General features: G+C 35.8%; 1 protein-coding gene across 4 annotated transcripts in view; it reads left to right on the top strand.

The window, feature by feature from the left end:
* The window catches only part of Ten-m (teneurin transmembrane protein Ten-m), an 887979-nt gene that overhangs the window by 394576 nt on the left and 473547 nt on the right, over positions 1 to 19856 (top strand). The window lies entirely within an intron of this gene.

The following is a 19856-nucleotide window of genomic DNA, read 5'->3' on the forward strand; positions in this document are numbered from 1 at the left end:
ATCAACGAACAAACAATTTCCACAACAGTGTACATAATCATTATTTACTTATACATTATTTATACTTTTATACGTTAAAAGTAATTTATTGACCATAGTAACAAGATTTTTAAGAAAAAAGATGTAAATGTATGTAATGAAACGGTTCGAATGCTAAATGTTAATCTATTGAAATTTCGTTTTCTATGTTTTCTCGATTAAGAAATATACACTACTGTCCACAAAGTAAGTAATCAATTATAATATTCACAATTTAGAAGAAAAAACAAAATAAGAACAACATCAGATATTCATTTATAATTATTTCTTAACCACCTCTCTTCAGTCACAGATATCAATGTCAAAAATATGAGAGTAACAGGTATCGATTGTTTTTTCGTTTACTGATGTATCGAATTTATAATTCATTAAGAAAATGAATATATATTTTAAGTGATAATGCAAATTTCTTACTTAAGAAGGCATAAAAAGCAAAGATTTTATAATAAATACATTTAGATCTGATGTTCGAGGGTTGAAGCTCTGATTTTAGAACTGAGGATTTGGAGTATCGTCATTAGTAATGTATACAGCATTTAACGGTGAAGGGAAAAGTCTTAGTACAGCAATGATTTGCTCATCGTACGAGAAGCACTAAACACTTTATCCAGAGAATATCTATGGAAGAGAATGATTATATAGAAACATTTCATCGTGGGTGGGTGCTGCTACAACTGATATCACGAGATACATGCCGGATTTCCTGCGTGTCCTATTCGGAGACGATTAAACAGTCAGATAGCAACTGGTGACTTATCGTGTCGCAATTATAATATTTCATAGAAAATATTCGGGATAGAGAAGAAGCTTAAATTAACTTTGCCGTAACACTTGCATTCCTGCTTACTGTGATTCACTTTTGATATTATGAGTTAAATAGCTAAAAGAAAGTGACGAGTTAAAAATGAAACGTCTGAAAAAGGATAATAAATTGAAAGAACTATCCATAAAAACTGTACCCTGAAAAAAAAAATTTTTTCTTTGCAGCGCAGTAAGGTAATCTTCTTGAATATTTTAGAACATCGGGTCCTTCTCTCACCTACTTCAGTAGATTATTAGCTTTAGCAATTATGAATTAAATAATTGATTGCACATACACCCGTTATATAACGCAACAAACCCCTTAATGTTTCACTGAATAAAATGGAAGAATTAGTTAAATTTGTAAAATATGTACCTTATTATAAAATCAAAGTCATAAACAATTTTTTCATAATAAAACGTGTAATTCTAAAAGAACTGTTATATTCATTTCTGGAGGCTGATGTTTGCTACTTTTATTTTGCATAATTCTTTTATACCACAACAGTCTGAATTATTACGTTAGTTTTATCTGGGATACCGTTAATTCAATAGATTTGAATTTTTATGTTTTCAAAATGTAAACTTCACATATTTCAATAAAAATATTGAATAAAATGTACATGTAATAACTTGATGGTGTACCTTGTAACTAGATCGTACACATTTACGCAGGCCAATGCTCTTCATGCGAAAATTCGTTAATTCTATCTAAACAGAGCTCGACGTATTTCAGTTTTAAAAACATTGACTTTAACAGCCGTTAAATCTCACAGAGACAGTTTGAAGGGGATCAAAATTCTACATCCATAATCGACTGTTTTCCTTCCATTGAATCCAGCTCCGTCGTGGATTCCAACTTTTTCTTTTCACGAATTGTGCACAATTCTTGGAAACGTGTTCCAGAGATAGAACAACTTCCCGGATTCAAGAGATTTTTTATTATTTTTCGATCCTGCTTTAAAAAAGGATGTAGCGTTCTATTTATTTAATGAACTGTGTATAATATCAGTCCTGACTGTACCTCCGGTTTTCAACTTTCCTCAATTCAACTGTTTTCAGGCAGGTTAATATAAGTTGGGTAATTATAACTCGCAATTTTTCTAAAAGTATCAGAACTTTTTTCGGAAATTAAAAATTTGACAAAAAACAAGGAAGCGCGTTAAAAGTAACAAAAAATATGAACATTTTACGACCTTGTTTTAATATGGAAGTGATTTTTGAAAGCACCTCTTTTAAGTGAATACTCATCAAAAGAGGAGAATATTTTCATAACTGCAACCAAATTACAATATTGGAATAATTAGAGATGACACATGAATTTTCAATAAGTAATCATGACAGATAGCAAACAATAATATAGTTTAACAAAGAAGTCATGTAGTTACTTTCATAAGTCATTTTAGATAGGTCACGTAATCAAAGAAACCATTTATCATCCATTTATTTGAAATTATATGTGATTAAATAGATTCAGATAATCTTTATTTGAAGGAAAATACAGCTTTATTATGTACTGAATTAAAATAAACGATCAGTTAAGTAATTCGATGATATAGAGAAAATACATTAAAAACAGAAGTAAGTGATTTTAATTATTAATACCCGGAACTAGATTTAGCATTTGAACGCGTTGACTGCCACGGTGAACACCGATGACCGGAGCTTTCAAATTACTCGAAAACAATTATAATTCGTAAGATAACTTTTCAATCGTCGAATGAAAATGTTTAATAACGCGAACAACTGGGTCATAGTGTAACCTAATAATTGTGTACCAAATAATTAATAAAACGCTGAAGTTTTTCGTGACAGTCAACGTGTTAAATTAGATACAAATTGGTGAAACGAAATAAGCATCAAAGTTATTAATTGACTAATTAGCGTCGAATCTAATGTCAATGTGACGCATTTCAAAATAATTTTATTCAAATAAACCGCAAGACCGATAAATGGATTATATTTGCCTATTAGTGTGCCGCAACTCAGAAAAGTAACGTGGCTCGTAGGAAAAGGAGCTTTTGCATTCTCCAAGGGGAACTTCATGGTTACGTGATGCAGGCGACCAGAGTCTCTCCGACTCGATTCCTCTCCCTCTTTTGCTCCATTTGCCATTTCTGTTTCTCTCGTTTCTTTCCGACAGCATTCGAGAAAGTTTCGCGAGCCGCGCGCCAACTGTTCGAAAGTTAAACGAACAACTCCAATTATGCAGCCCAGCGTTGCAACGAGCCGCGCGTTGCCTTACTCCCCAGTAGTCGCGGCTGTTTATTTTACAAATTTATTATTGGCACTACGTTACGAGGAATTACCAAACTTGCTTGCTTACCCAATTTGTTTCTTTGTTTATTTAACCGTATCTCCTTTTTTTCTTATTCGCGGGTATGTATACGTGCTCGTCTTCAATTTCAAAACGCTTTGTACGCGCAACCGGACATGGGGTAAGAGAGTTTCTTTTTTTTGAACAGACACACTAATATAATTATAGAGTGTACGAGATAAATAAATTTCTTAAAAAGGAAATGAATCAAACATTCCAAGGAAACGTGAGAATTGAGAATTAAAATTGTTTCATGTAAAAGATTAATTGTAATAGTTCTGAGAACACTTAATTAGTTTAAAGTTGTTGTATCAATAAATTCTTAAATATTTTGATTTATTTTTTAATGTTGCTTATATTCAAGCTAACAAATTATTTTTGTGGTACATTCTCTTTTTTACATTGTGAAAGAAAGATTTCTATGATTGTTTTATAGAGTATTACACTTTACAAAACACATTAATCGTTAAGGTACAATGATAGGAGATACGCCAATCAATGTAATACACTCAGTTCATTTGTAATAATTTGTATTCTTTTATTACAGAAATAGTACACAGGTATAATTTGAATTTTTTAGTACTTATTACATTATACACGATAAACTATATGATCGTTTAGAAATATCAAAAAAATTGTTATTTCCTGTGTTGAGCGATGTTCCTAACGACACTATTAATGTTTGTAAGGAAAAACGGACAGAAATCTTAAAAGAACTTTTCTTCTATTCTGTTCTGTAAGATTGGAAATATAATATACCATTGTATCGATGCAGAAAGTTTGTATATAGATATTAGACAGTAATTTAACTTCAATTTTCCAATACACTGAGACGGCAATCGTGTTGAAAGGTTTTCCAATATTCAAGACTTACACAATTAAATGTTACTTTTATTAGCACGATTGTGTCTACAGTCAGGACGGAAATTATTGACTTGATGTTAATAATAATGACATGGAAATAATTTATTTAACCGTTTTGTTACGAAAATTTACAAATAAGAAGAGAAAAATGCATGGTTCCAAATAAAAAATTAAAAGTAGTTCATTTGAGATATGCTCTTATGGAATTACCGACACTAGCTAAAATATTTGTAGTTAAATATTTATAACTCATACACTTCGTATAATATTTTTAATTCAAAATAACGTGTCAAAGAATCAAATAAAATTATGTTCCAAATGCATCTTGAAATAAACATATCACACTGAATGCTTAACAAACAAACATTCCGAGATCATAAAGACGGCGAGTGACTTTAATTTTTTCGAGCTAATTTCGTTAATAATTTCATAATTTTGTTCGCAACACATAACAATGGTCAGGTGTAACATTAATGCACTGCATCTAATTAACAATAGTAAGAATACTATTTACGTAATTGATAGTATTTATTGAACAATGTATTTTAAGTGAAATAGTCTTCTATTTTAACGTCACCTGTTATATTCGAACATTAACCCTTAGACTATCAACTCGATAATACTTCTTAGAGGGAATCAAAATTTTGAATTGGACAAATAAGCTGCTTTAATTACACTATAGTCCATCCTTATGGTAATTTGGAATATATTTTATTAAAGAAATCAGTCGTTTCATTTAGAGATGGGTATTATCCTATGATTTGAGTGTTTTCTCACAATTCACGTCTGGTTATTCACTATAACTCATGAAGAAAGATATCGAACCCGGAAATTTAAAAAATTATGAAACTTCGTGTGTGAGTAGAATAAGGCGAGCCAATACATTGCAGTTCCTTTCACGCCGAATTTCACTTTGAAGGGGTGAAATTACCCCTTAAAAAAAATGTAAAATTTTCCTTTATCGTGGATTATTTCGAGAATGGTAAAAGATAGCGATACAAAGTTTAAACCAAAAATACATTGTTCATTCGTGCCTACAAAATTGTAAACTAAAATGTTCAAACCTATTATTTCCAAAATTAGAATTTAGAGAAATGTGAATCCCTTGAACAATTTTATTCTGCAATTTTATAGACGTAAAGGAACTTATCGTCTTCAATATAATCCATGGGAAAGAAAAATTTGCATTTTTCCAAGGGATAGTTTCACCCCTTCAAAGTGAAATTAGGCACAAAATAAAACTGCAATGTATCACTCTTAACCCTACTCACAGACAAAGTTTCATAATTTTTGGAAGTTCCGGCTTCGATACCTTTCCTCGTCGGTGTCGCCAGAACATGAAACAAAGAAACTATTATATAGAGGCCAGTGTTTCTCAACGTGAGGCCGTCGCCTCACAGAGGGGCAAATTGATTTTTAAGGAGGACAATTTGAAATTTGAAATATCACTTCATATATTTCACAATATTTACGCACGCAAACAAAATAGTAAAAATATTATAATATAATATTAAAAATTATATATATGTTACATAGGGGGGCATAAGAATTGTAGAAAGGCTTAGGTGGGGCGTGGCACAAAAAAGGTTGGGATACACTGATATAGACAGATTGATTTCAAATTAGTTAACATATAACATCTAACTTCTATCGCTTAATCCAACGTTCCATCACGTGATGCGTAAATTTCGATCGGGTCGCGTCAAACACTGCCCCCGTTTCATGAGACCGTGCCGAACACGTGGCCGGCAAACAATCAGACGTATAACTGAACATTTGGCATCCGGTCGATGTTTCGCGTAACGAGCTGGATAAAGGTGCGCCGTGCCGGTCTACGCATTGTTTGTCATCGGGGAACAGAACAATTTTTTTGTTTGATATGCGCGAGCAATTTGGTCGACAGCGCGAAAAATTCATCGAACCGGTGCTGCGCAGCCCTCACAGGTGGTTTTCGAGCGAACAAATTTCGCGCCGCCTCGCGCCGCGCCGTTTTAACGTTCACCGTTTCCAGCGTGGCGGGCGAGCAGTTTGATCCTTCCAGGGTCTGATCCCGGCGGACAAGAGGGCGCGCTTTAATAATTCTTTTTACGGTCTGCGTCTAAGGATTATGGCAGCGGCAAGGCCGCCGTTTAATTATTCATGGCCGTGGCACGGGCAAGCGTGACGATCGGTAGCTTCTCATTAGCCACGGTCGCGCTGTTCCTTTTTTATGTGCAAATTTTTTACGACTTGTTATGGTGCAAGCTGTGGAGCAGAAAATTGACTGACATTCGCCGACTATAGATTACGGTGACCCATACGGGATACTGCTTTTTATTCCGTCTTTTCTCTCCTACGAGAGTGAATCGCCCACGGTTTGACGCGAGGAATGTGTTAACATCGACCCGCCTGCTTGAGCTTATCGAGAACGATATACGGTGAATTGTAAAAGTTATTTTATGACTGAATCAGTTAGCTCCACGGGAATCTAATTTCGTTTTTGGTGGATCGGTGAAGAAATGATTTCTTTAATAGCATTTCACCGCTGCTAGGGATAGTTTCGTTTCATTCACTCGTGTGTAATAAAATATTTACTGCCGTATTCATTGCCGGAAGATTTCACAAACATCGAAATGTTTTTATTTGTTTTATTATTATTTAAGGAATTTAACAGGACTTCCAGGTTTTGCGGGAAATAATTTTTATGGTCATGTGTATTTGTTATTTTTTGTAATTTTAGGGTTTATGCGATCATCATGGGAGCTTTCAAATTGCATATTTTTGTTTTATACTTTTAATCTGTTGTTGCGTGTAAACTTGTGAATTTTCAATATCGTAAATATGTAGTGTATTGTATGGCCTATGAAGCATTGATAGAAAGTTAATTACCATTTCCAGACAATACGATAACAATATAGTAAAATAAACAGATTGTTCTGATTCAAATATTGATCATCAAATAAAAACCTCGTGTACATAACATAAATATAGCCATGTTTCATTAATTTTATACATAAACTAAGATAAATTCATTAAACCTCGTAATATTACGGTACTTTCCTGTGCAACAAAAAAAAGAGAACTTCTGTATTATAATTAATTTATACTTTCTTAATTTAAATTAAAAATCGTAGACATTTCGTTGGCGAAATAGCATCAAACAATTGTTCTTTCCTTTTCCCGTGTCGTATAACGCCAATATCGAATTTGATAAATTTTATAAGGAAATTGGAACGGTGTCACAAAAATAAAAAGAATTCTAGTGTACACACTGGTACAGTGATCGGGTGTGTATGTACACGGGACACCGTGCGCGCAAACGCTGTTGGTTAATGGAACAGAAATCGAGGCAGCGTTGGTCAGGCAGGTTTGGACATATTCACGCGGGAGGCCGGTGGAGTTCGTTCACGCACGTCGACGCAATCGGACAATGGAGCGATTAACTTGCGTCGGCGGGCCTGTTGTTTATCGTACGGGCATTATTTGCCCGCCAGCAATCACACGCTTAAATTATTCGTCGCGAGACGAGCCAAGGCAGACTTTACATTGCTTTAATCGTTCGCCAATAATTCGACAGCTATTGGAACTTCAACCCACCATGGTACACCGACACCGAACAATTCGACCTATGGGTATACGGGACGCGTATAAACGCGTATAAAGCCGCTTTCCATCGTTCCAGCGTGCGCCGGCTTTTCGTCGAGAATTATGCCTGCGTGCCGGCGAACGTTTCATTTGTATGATTGTCACCGTTCAATAATTGCCGTTCGCCGAAAGGAATACGTATTAGCTGTTTGATAAGTTAATGGTTAGGTGTGGGATGCTGATTATTTCCGATAGAAAGCTACGATTGTGGTAGTAATTTCACTAAGAAGTTTCCTGAAAGAAGTGGCACAAACAATTTTCGTTGCAAGTATAAACGTGTTACTTACAATCGATTTATATCTATACTGCTTTACTTCTTGAAACTAATAATAAAAGAATTATTATGAACTATTACGAATAAATTTTTAAAAGAAAAAGTTAGTTAGATTTATTAAAAAATATATTTATATGGTTGAAAAGCAATAGATATGTATGTGGTGAAAATTGATACTAACATAGCTATTATATGAACATAAAAGCGAAGTTAAAGAATGATAACAATTTCATAAAACAGAAACATAGGCGTGTTATCCTTACATTATCTTCATTTTATCAATGAAAAGGAAGGTGTATTGAAAAAGAAAAAATTAGAGAGAAGTACTGGCTTTAAAATCGTTTGTAAATCCTTAAAAGCGTTCTTATCAATATTTAGTTTTTGAATCTTGCTCATACTTATCCCAGAAACCACTAACTTGATAATTTGATTGTCTACCCACATATTCCACATATCTACTACTGTGCTTTTATCAACTTCATAAAGAAAAAGATCTCTATGTCTTTCTACTTCTCAAATGAAAAACTTCAGTACACAAAACTAACACGAAAATTGGTTTACTGAATTCCAACCCCCAAAATGATCATAAACTACAATACAAGACACTACACACATGCTAAAGATATTTCTCTAGCACCATAAATACTAAAAATCATACATAAGTAATTGCAGTACCTGTACTGTCTCTCTTTCTGCAAAAAGAAAATTCCAAGTGTTACTGTAAAAGGGAGCATCTACATAAACGACCCTCTTGATCTACGCAACAGCGCAGCCCCATCCTAATCGAGCCCAGAACAAGTCCGACAGCGAAGAAATCTAAGCCATAGCGAACTCCAGAATTCTAATCCGGCTTTCATTATTTTCAATACGTATCGAGAGGTGACTATCGGGGCGTATCTGGTCCGCCGATCGACAACCACGTTCCCGAGGTTTCAATCGTTGGGATTCCATGGGGGTAATCCGATAAGGAGGACCGATGGAAGTTAGTGCTTTTCGAGAAAATCTCATCTAACGGCGCGCGATCTCATACTCGACTGGGATTATCGCGCCCTACCGCACTATCCGATGGGGCGCCGTAGGTTCCGCGGCCAGTTAAGGGTAGCAGCCGCTGCAAAAAGGGGGGGGGGGACATACTGTGGAGTGGGCGTACATAGTTATGGCGGAACGCGGAACACGCGAGGCCACCGGCAGGGGAAAGCAAAAAGTCAATCAATCGCGGCCGGGGCATTGTTTGTACGAGGCTTAACGTTAATTCCTATTTGTAGATCTGATTGAATGAAGGACCGCGCATCGGATTTCCTTTTCATAATCCGTTATACGAACGCCCCGGCGGAATCGGAGGGAGAGGGGGATCGTTATCATGCTTGAGAGAACGACGACTCTTGGCCCACCGATGCATGATAGATTGCTTGTCTCTCGTCGGACTCGATCGTTGATGGATAATTTCGTGAAAACGCGACGCTAGCTCGCGTTGATTAATATGCTTACTCAATCACCGGTCGAGTAGAGGCGGTAAGGGTAATTGGAAAATCTTATACGCTCGAAATTTCGCTCGGCGAGCGCGCACGGATTCTCGATTCGTTTATTACCGATCCTCCGCTGACATCGTGTTATTCTTGAACGGGATTTTTGATGCCACTCGAATATTTTCGTGTCATTTACTCGATGAACTGTGGATTTTGGATGAGGTGATGGAGGACAGTCGTGCAATTACTAGGTTCTCAAAAGCAGTTTTGAGGAATTGGCATTGAATGGGATTTTTTTTTTACAGAACTTCGATATGTTTGAAGAAGTTTAAAAGCTGTGAGAGATTTTATTTTGATAGGTGTGCATTATTGGGTGTCGAGGAATCAAATACAACGTGAATCCATCGATAGGTACGGTTTAGTTGTAAAAGTGACAACAATGTGATCTGTTTTCCTATGGGTTTCGTATTATTGTACTAATCATGAGAATTCTTTGAAACTATGCATACTGGACACACCTATAAGAAATTTTAGAAGCCTCTTTTATGAGTGACACTTCAATTCTTTTACCAAAACGATTGAAGTAATATTGTTATACGAATTATGTTAACTTTCACGTCGTCGGTGTTTTATTGATTCGATTACACATGTGCATTACTATAATTGCTGATAATGTCTTATATACCAGCTTAATTTCACAAAATAATATGTTTTGTAATATTCCGTAGAAGTAATTAAAATGACAGTTTATACTTGCCACTTTTAGTTTCATTCAAGAATACAGATAAAAATCATCAAATTTAAACTGTTTCACTTTACTTTTCGTAATATTTATTCTTACCAGATTGTACGAGTATTGCCTATTAGATAATAATAGAATTTCTTATTATTCATTCTACGACCTATGATCAATGGTGTTTATATATGGCCCTCATCAGTAAGTCGTAACAGGTTATCTTATTCCTTTTTCCATACGACTCTGCGATGCTAACAATAAGAACCTCATGTTTTGACAGGGTTCTATAACACATCTTCGTGGGAAACCGCATATGCGAATAACCTAGAGTATTATCTAATAATGTTTAATCGTTTAAAGTTACAACCGATGATAGAGAGATATTATTCAAGAATCTACACAAACAAAACAGTGGCAACAAAATTACGCGAGATTATTCAACGTTGAGTGTGACCAAAAGAAAGTAATTAAGATTCATTTCATTTTGCCGATGAAAACAGACCGGGTACTTTAATTAACTGTAACCGGGAACTTATCCAACTAAATAAGAAACTTGGAGATGTGCGATTTAGTAATTTTCACAGCCCATAAAATATGTATACAACAATATATTATAAAATTAATAAACAATGCTGCTAATTGGAAATTACAAGCAAACAGTACACAAACACTTATCACTAAATAGGATCAACAAAGTGATTATTCAAATTCTCATTATTACACAAAGAAAATTTACTATTTGTAAGATAAACCTAAATTGTCCTGATCAATAATAATCAATAACAGTAGAAACTACGGTATCCGAAACTAGACAAATTTTAACGAAAACTTTGAAAAACCTTTCATATCTCGAATAGGGCATTTTAGAGTCAATTAAAGGGTGTCACAAAATGGTCCGTCATGATCATTTCTACGGCCGCCGTAAACACGTTCGCCTCATTGTCCTTAAGATCCGGAAATGGCGTGAGGGTGTGCACGTAAGTAAATTGACGATTTCTTCAAGCAGATTAGACCCTAGCGATGGCCCTTACGTCATCTTTATTGTTACAAAGGGTCCAAACTAAAAGGTTGCAACGAGAGCGCCATTGGCGTGAAACGTGTGCCTGGCGATAATACTTTCGCCTAGGACGTAAACCTTCCCGTTCGGAGAAAGTGGCCAGGATTCAGAGAACGCGGAGGAAACTGTCGGCAACCCCAGGTTCGCAGGAATACGTATCTATTCCTTGGGAGCTGTTAGCCCGAGTATGACTCCCGGGGGAGACCAACTCTCAGACTCATCCTGCCAAGTAACGACCGCGTTCCCTCTCTTATTCCACTCGATCTGGGCCGCTTCTTCTCTATCCTCGTTGCTTCATTGCCCTCTTCTAATCTTCAACGCGTCACCTTGTACGGCCATTTAGCTCACCTTCCATCGAATATGTTTATCTTGTATATCGGTCTTCTTTCCGGAATGGGCACACAGTACATTGAGAAGTTTATTAGAATTTATCGAACTAGATTAGGCTTTCCCCTTTTGTAACGTTAAGGAAGATTGAAGAATCGATGAGAACTGCGTGTCATCGTTGGGTTTGGCTGAAAAGTAGGGGAAATTAAAAAAGTTTTCATATTTATTTAAGCAAATAGTCGCCTTTTGATAAGATGGAAGACTTGTATAACAGTGTTTCGTCTTCCCTCTTATTTGAATTTTTGAATCATCATAGAGTTTGAGGATTATATTTTTAAGTAATGTTTGCATATGGAGTGTTTTACTTAACTTGAATATCTGAATTATTTTCGATAATTATTTACAACACTGATTTCTCACAGATTTGAATGACCTTGAAATATATTGCCAAGTCAATAATTGAAAATGGGGACGAACATTTTTAATGCAATGCGAAACTTTAATGCTTCATAACTTTTGAACCAATACTCACTGTCGAAAAGTTCACAGTCTTAAGTGTGCATAAAAATAAACTTAATAATACGTCAGAATCAAGGGCATACGAAGGTTACTCTTTTTGTAAGTGCGAAAACTCCTCATTCCGAGACATATTTTTGTGAATATCTAGAAAATTAAGACCGTATGTATAGGAAAAAGTTGTTTAGAATGATGACTTTGACAACATATTTCAAGCTCATTCAAATCAGCGAGGAATCAGTGCTGCAAATAATTATCTTATTTTCACTACTAGTAAGAAAAAATGACAGCAGAATTTATAAGAACAGTTGCAGGATGCACATTGCATAATAGTGAACAAATCCTTGTTGTTTTGAATGTAGTTTCTGGGCCATTATTATCCTTTCCATATATTATTAAGAATTCATATCAAATATGAACACTGTAAAAATAAAAAAATATCATTTACATTCCTTTTATGTACTAACACAACTCAGAAATAATTTCTGTAACTAAATCCATGTTCTTAGCATCTTTCATATTTTTCGTGTGTTTGTAATAAAATGTTCTTCTAAATCTGTTCAATGATAACGAATAAAAAATATTATCTATTTATTTCGCTACTTTTCTAAAACGTAAGTTCTTTGTTTCTATTGAACATTTGCCATGTATGAATGTGCATGTAACTATAAATACATTCGTGTACACTGAATTCCAATCGAATTGAAATCGTGTGGCTACTAAACGTTGATGTGCCGGCAATGGGACTCATTACGGCGCGTCATTGTGAATTCACCGGCGTGGGAGGATCGTGAGGGGTTACGATAGAGAGCATAGGAGCGGCAAAAAGACGCGGCAAAATGATACGGGACGGGTCAGATGGTACAAGAACGCAATACTAATTTGTCCGACATCGTGAACAACGTCGGGTTAATATGTATGATGTACTAGTGTCGTGTTACTTGCGGTCGATGTCGCGTATCATCTTCATCCGGCATAACGAACACGACTTTCTTGTCCTCGGACTCCGAAACAATGGTCTTGAGGTTGTAAAGGGTGGACTACGACTTGTTAACGTAGTACCTCTTCTCTCCCCTCCTTCTGTCGTGTCCAACTCTGCGCGTGTGTGTGATTACGAAACCAGATATATACAAACGAAACGATGTTAAATCCCATAGAAAAAGAAGTGCATAAGTTAATATGAGCTGGGTGGTCCGGTTAAAAAGAGTTTGCTCCACTGTTCTCAATAGTAAAGATGCAAGCTGAGAAGAAACTACAAACGTAATTGAAACACAGTATGTGTTCTTAATAACTTTCTGAAACGTTTGTTAATATTACACTATTTTCACTCATTGCTGATTTAGACTTGTTACTGGTGTACTATATTATTTTGCTTCTACGAAATATTTCCAATACCATCGTTAAAAGTGTTTTGTTTATTATTATTAGGTTTATTTTGTTATTTAAATTGTTTATTTATTGTTATTGTGAAATGGGGTTTTTACATAAATTAATAACAATGTTGAGTATTGTATTTAATGAAATGGACTTTGTTTTTACTGAATGCAATGCGGTATTTTAATAAAATAATTTGTTTATTGTAATATACTTATTAGTTACGTGCAATTTATGTCTTTCTGGTTGATGTGATTATGGTACTGATAAATAACAAGTATGTTCATTTGACATCGTTTATTTTTTATATGACGCGATCATTAACGCTAGAAATTAGTTTCTATGTAATAATTATATTGAAATATTTATTTATAGAAATTAGATCTTGCATTAACGATCATATACTCAGAGAATACATAGTTTTTGATAATATAACTAGTTCTTATGAGTCACATTGTTTCAGATGTATAAAAGTATTTCATTTTTATAATAAGAAAGTTTTTAGCTCGTATTCCTTTTTTCCTTTTTTAGAAGTTTATAAAGCGACATTGTCTTACTATGTAAATATTTGTATCAATTTATATATTCTTGTCTACTTACGTTGTACATATTTATTTCTATATTTATTATTATTTTTTTTATTAAACTATATTAATTTCTGCGTTAGAACATTTAACGACAAAATCATAATCTATACATGAACAGGTGTATATTTATCATCATTAATACGCTTTCTTCTTTTATTACATTAAATTAACGAATTATTCACTTTTATATGAAATCATTGATGGGGAAGTCGCATTAGAATTCCTTCGTCAAGTTGCGATTGATGGTCGACCGAATCGAAGCTAAGTCTGACGACGTCAAAGAAACGCAATTGACGCGAAAAAAGACACAAAGAATCTTTGAAGTTTATAAAAACAAATCGGTAAACATTAATCGAATCCTTTAATCAAATTCGCTTTCATCTCTCTATAGGTGATCTGAAATAGGAAGACGTTGCTTATCGTTTGAAACGATTACCCGTAAAACGGGACAAGAGTCGGTTCGCAAACCTCTGGACTCAAAGAAAGGGGGGACGGGTCGAATGAAAGGATGAAAGGTAGAAACGAGGGAGGGCAATAGCGAAAGGTTCACCAGATGGAATGAAAAGTTTGCAAATGTTTTGCTTGAAGCTCTTGAAGCTCTTCAACTAGTATATTATGCCAGAATTTTTATCGAAACTGGAAACAAAATATTAAAGAGAATATATATTTCTCGAAACCTGTTTTGGTTATACAAAATGGTTCATAAAATTTTTAGAACTTCCTTATACATACAAACTTGAAGGTACTACATACTGTACAAGTATCTGAACCAGTCCATTTGGAAATTACGTTTTGAAACGGTTCGAAACCATTTAATAACCAGTCTGAGCATTTTGTAAATTTATTATATGTTGCAGTGTACGAAATATAATAATATATAGAAATTTTTAATACTTATAACATTTTCATTTTTTATTTACTTTATTCTATTCATGCGTAATTTTAGCATTGTATATTGAATTATTTTTATCAAAATCTATTCTGAAATTGTAAGTCTAAAATAAGGTAGTAAAAAGTATATTAATGGCGAAGAACATTATTTGACTTTTGCCAGTTTTTGTAAATCCATAAAAAACAGATTTTCTCATACCTTGTGAATTTTGTGTTATTTTAAAATCCAATTGGAGAGTTAAAATCTTGAGTACGTCGCAAAATAAATAGAAATTAAATTAAAAATTCATCAATGGTTTACCTCAATTTTTTCCTCGTGAAAAATCTGTTCATACACGACAAACATTTGTATTCCCATACATTTGTCATAAACTGTATACAGTAGAATCCGGTGTAACACGATTAAAAAATACCACGTTATAAACACGATTAATAATACCACGTTTTACGCTTACGAATCTCGCGTTAAATTCTCTTTTTTAATACTAGAACTTCTTTCTCTCGGAAATCTCATTTTCATAATTATGTTTCAACAGTTTTTTAATCGTGTTGGAGCGTCGTACTGTATTACTAATAAATTTCTTCCAGTTTCCTCGAACGAAATGTCAGTTACGAAGAAATCGAGATACTACTATACCAGAGAGGAGTAAAAAACTATAGGGTTATCGAAGAAGTATGTTGAATATTTATTTGCTAAATAAATACAATAATGTTTCGAAAATCCGTTCCACGTGGGTTCGTTTTACGCGAACGAAAATCGCATAAATAGAGCCTGTCGGTATAAGAGAAAGCAAAACATTGAAGAGAAAAGCTAGTATAAGTTCTAAAAATACATATTTATCTCACACAGCTTAAGAAAAGAGATAATAATAATGACATTTTAAAAAACAAAAGTATCGCGTAAATTGAGATCGCGTGTAAAAACCACCGCGTAAACGGTGTTCCAATTTACCGCGTAAAGAAAAGGTATTTAATGTATTCAAGAAGGTGATTTGTAAAACTGAACAGGAACGCCGTTCCTTTCTTGAACGTTTACTGCGAACTGGCGAACGACTCGAAGAAAAACGAGACGCTCGGCGAGTGCAATAAAAATGGTTGTTCTCCTCAAGTAAAACTAACCCTTACAAGGGAGAGGACTGTACCAACGGACGCACTTTTCCTACCATTAAAAATATATTTAATGCTTACTCTCAACAAAGTGAAAACCAGGTTACGCGGGAGCAGTTCCGAAGAAGCCGGCAGGATTGAAGATGAGCACATGCTGATGCGCGATCATCAAAGTAGGACATACACCCTACAAACGATCCCGGTATCGCCGGTAGTAAGTTAACGCTCATGGGCATCTATCGATGCAATTACCATTAACGTGTCTTGCGTAGGTGGTTCGTACATCCCTGTAACGACGTCGTAACTTTGATCGCCTCGTGACGCCGCGGCGCGCGGCGGCGGTGGTGGTCGCCGTCTAATTCGGTGCCTCGATACCGAAGTGGAGGGCGGCGCATACACGCGCGAGATTACCGATGCAGCTGCAGCTCAGAAGTAATTCCGCGAGGTGTGCAGTTCGCGGGCATAACGTAATATTAAAGCGGCAACGCGAGGAATATGGTAATGCCGGGAGTAACGAAACTCAGACGGAACTGGACACAGGCCCACCGCCGCCGCGCCACGTTGAAATCCGCCAGAACAAAGGAACACGTCGAGCCTAGCACGTTATTCCGTTCAATTTCACCTACTGGAAGTTATCTACACGGTCTACGCCGACAATAACGGGGCCCTCCTCTATTCTCTGCATTTTCGAATTTACTCGTGATACCGTGAAAGCCCAGCCGCCGCCCTTCATGATACTCCGGGGAAACCCAGATTTCACGGGAGTTCGAAATTCGGTTTCCAACGGGGCTCTCTTTGACATTCAAATCGGTGTCACGCGGAGACCGATCGTGGCGACGTTTTACACAATGTATGAACCGTTTGCTTGGGATATCGGTTTCCGCGCGAGGGTTCGCGTTGGGAATTCTTGAATTCGGAGAGATCGAAAATTGAACGTTTGTTCTTTGGTATCTATGAATGGATTAGTTAACTACAATTCTTTATGCGATTAGACAGATTCATTAAAATTCATGTAAGTTTAAGAGAAGAATATCTTTTATGTGTTTAAGATATGCGAATGAAAGGCTAGAAATTATTTCTTGGTTCTGATATGAAATATGTGTGGAATCGTGCAAGTTTCTTCGAAATATTCAAATGCTCTTATGCCATACGATAAATACTTATTTGTATATCTGGACATCATAGATTATATTGTGCTATTTGCTTTTATTACAAACTAATAATAGAATGTTTTGGAAGGTGAAAGAAACATTAATTATTTGTATAGTCGATTAACGAAGATAAACATATTTTGTACGGTAAAATAATAAGGAAGAGAACTTTTTCCATTTCTAGGAAAATATTCCTGTTTAGAAATAGCATATTTACAGCAAAAACAATTAGTATATTACTAGACAATTTGTTACTCTTGAACAAATACATTAGACAGAATTTCCATTTTATGGAAAATATGTACCATTTAAATTGTTATTTTTGATAATATTTGTAAATTTGTAAGGTGACCTAAAATTCTGAGAAAATATGCTTTTTTAGATGTGAAATTGTCGTGTAATAACTAAATAGTTGCAATTATAACTATTTCAACGCTGAATTCAACGCTGAATTCAACGCTGAATTCAACGCTGTATTGGACGTGTCAATACGATAACACGCTCGATTCGATGATTCCTAAAATTCCTCGGAAAGAGAAAAAACGATACAAACGGTTTTCTTTTTTGTGAATTTAGTGCGAATATCGTTTTCCTATTGAGCTAGGTCCTTTTATGAGAAAAATCCAACCATTGAAATAGCTTCATTGCTTTTAACGTGAGCTCTGTTATCTCACAAGTTTCAATACATTTTTAGAAATACCGGCGTTCTCTCTTGTATATTTCTAACATACATGTAAGTTTTAGAAATGTGTAATCTGATCAGGCAGAAAAAAAATAGTCACGTTTGAATCGGATAGAAATGAAGACATGAGAGAGGTAAATCGAAACATTAAATCCACTATTTGCTTGTCTTCATTAAAACTTGGAAGGAGAAATATTTATTTTGGGGATACAGGTTTAAATTTGTTAGAGACCTAACTACGGAACTGAAGAAAAATATGAATGCAAAAGATTATATTAACCTTAATAATTTTAAGTGTTCTCAATAAAATAAAGTCATAAGTTAATTACTCATTTCATAGAAAGTATAAAAATGCAAGAATAGAGCGTTAATTTTCGGCGGTATCAGGCTGTACATCTTCCCTTCAGTATGTTGACATTTGAATGCATAACCCTGTGCACATTTTAGACAGTATGACATACATTCTCAAATGTCAGGTATGATAACATGCTCAATATAAAAAACAACGATATTCGGAGCATTAAATACGTGGACACCACACATTTGAAACATTAACTCACCAAGGATAACATCGCTACCTTCTACAATGAAAAGACTGCTATAAAAAACATCAGAACGACCAAATTAACCCTTTGTACTCAAGAGGTGACTAGCTCATCACCTGATTTCATACAGTAAATCTATAAAATTTGATATATAATATTACACCTCGTATAACACATCAATTTGAGAAATATTGAAATTAAATAGCTTTGTTCCCCAATGTATGTATGACTTTTCTTCTAGTTAATTTCGTAAAATATGCTCTCTATCTTATCAGAAAATATTCAAATATTTCCAGTGAAAAACTTTCGAGTGCAAAGGGTTAACATGTCATAGTAACATCCATAACAGAGAAAGAAGAATATGGATGAACTGAAAGAAACCGTAAATTTCCATGCCTGCAGGATTAAGCTCTATACGTTCAGTCCGTCTTCTAAAAGAAAAATCGAAAAAGAAACTCATATTGAGTGTTCAAACAGAGGCGACGGTAAGTGGTATAACAGGTTAGCGGTGTATAATAAGAGAAGTCGAAGTGTGACTGTATGTAATTCGTTTCTGTTCTGGTGTCAAGAGCCAACGCCGTCCGGGTTAACGTTAGTCGAAGGGATTAGTTGGGATGGGAAGGGGATCGGGAGGAGAGAACGTAACTCAGACTGTACTTGGACTATCTACACGGTAGATCTGGCATCTAACAATAAGAGCAACGCCCACTCCCGCCCGGTGTGATCGTGTGTGAGTTTCCTCTGGGCCGGCTGTTGCGGCTCCAGGTCTCCGCACAGGCTCCGTGTCGTTGGGGGAACGCCGCGCTGGACAGGTAGGTCGCGCGCACCCACTGTCCATGCCACGGTGCACACATAAACGCGCGTCGAGGGTGGATCGCGCACAATTACCCATTGTCTGATACAGAAATTTATGTGTGGATTGCTGAAGCCTACGTAACTAACGGATGGTCAGCTCCGGCGGAGATCCACTAAATCCAAAGGCTCGCAACAGCATGCGCCTTAGACCGTGCAGATAAGCGACGGATAGGATACCAGAGGGACGTGCTTTGTGATCCGGAACCCGCGCGGCAGAGGCTGGCCCACGCTTACACTTGACGGGACACCGTGCGCGCGCTCCGCTCCGTTGTATGTAAAAGAGCCGCGGTTCCTCGCTGGAGTAACCGCGTAAATAAAGGGAAGAGATCGATGGCTTTTCTACCCCTACGTTGCTGATCCGGGAGATCGTGTTGGGAATAGAAGACGAGGGTTTGCTCATCGGCGAATGGCTCGCCCGAATATTTAGGCTTTTAGGTGAATCCGACGGTCAGGAATCTGAAGCACTGCATTCATATTACAGGGGGATCGCGATTAATCGAGTTACTGCTTTTCGTAAATTTACATCGTTCAGAGTCCTGGTTATCGGTGAACTCGATAATTCGAATTCTTAGGTTATATGTTTGGCTACGTACGATCGAAGTTTGCAATTGTTTCGATTGTAACCTACAAGTATCTTCGAATT

Source organism: Nomia melanderi, chromosome 4 (genome assembly GCF_051020985.1).
Source record: "Nomia melanderi isolate GNS246 chromosome 4, iyNomMela1, whole genome shotgun sequence".
Lineage (NCBI taxonomy): Eukaryota > Metazoa > Arthropoda > Insecta > Hymenoptera > Halictidae > Nomia > Nomia melanderi.